The sequence below is a fragment of the Octopus bimaculoides genome, chromosome 13 (genome assembly GCF_001194135.2).
Source record: "Octopus bimaculoides isolate UCB-OBI-ISO-001 chromosome 13, ASM119413v2, whole genome shotgun sequence".
Taxonomy (NCBI): domain Eukaryota; kingdom Metazoa; phylum Mollusca; class Cephalopoda; order Octopoda; family Octopodidae; genus Octopus; species Octopus bimaculoides.
In genome coordinates this window covers 60619259-60620168 of record NC_068993.1, presented here as the reverse complement: position 1 = coordinate 60620168, position 910 = coordinate 60619259, and positions in this window count along the sequence as shown.

Genomic DNA, 910 nt, shown 5'->3' with positions numbered 1-910 from the left:
TGTGTGTGTGTGTGTGTGTGTGTGTGTGTGTGTGTGTGTGTGTGTGTGTACATGTATTTATATATACTTACGTGCTTGTACTTGCGGCGGCATTCACCTGGGGTGGGTTGAGTCGCTCCAGCCATTGGGTTCACCGCGTCCTTTGCGAATGCTAACCACATCCGGCAGTTGGCCCTAACGGTTCAGCATTCATGGTAATGTTTCCGCTTGCGGCCCAAAATCCTGGCTGACAAATTTTACAAATTCTCCAACTGTTGCGGCCCTGAGCAGAGCTAAATACCCGTTTAATTGGGGCAAATTAATGCTTATGAAGTTGGCCTTTGTTCCTCCTAGACCAGATCCAATATTGGTACTCATCTCCATCTTGGATGAAAATACATATGTGTGTGTGCGCGTGAATGCGAGTGTAGTGGGTGTAGGTGTGCCCCTGCGGACACATACGCACACACACAAACAGAGGGTCGGAGGGATCGCATTTTCATTTCGCTCGGATTAACTAAGCGGACAGATGCGGTTATAAGAAGCAAAAAAAAACAAACAAAAAAAAACATTTACTGCAATATTCTTCTGGCACGTTCCATAAATCTTGAAAAACGTTCAAGATTTATACCAGCAGGTAAGCATACACACATACCTATATGTGTGTATATAAATATGCATATATATGCAGGGGTGATTGTATGTGTGCCCTCATATGAGTAACTGCGTGTGTATTTTGAATCACATAGGACTATTGTTAACCCTTTTCGCCCGCAATAATAAACATTATTCATGGCTTAGCGTTGAGAAAGATTTCAACAAATATTAGAACCATTTATAACGCTTATGTCTATTAGGCATTAAAAAGATCTATCAATCTATCCAACTATTTGCCAATTCTCTCTCTCTCTCTCTCTCTCTCTCTCTCTCT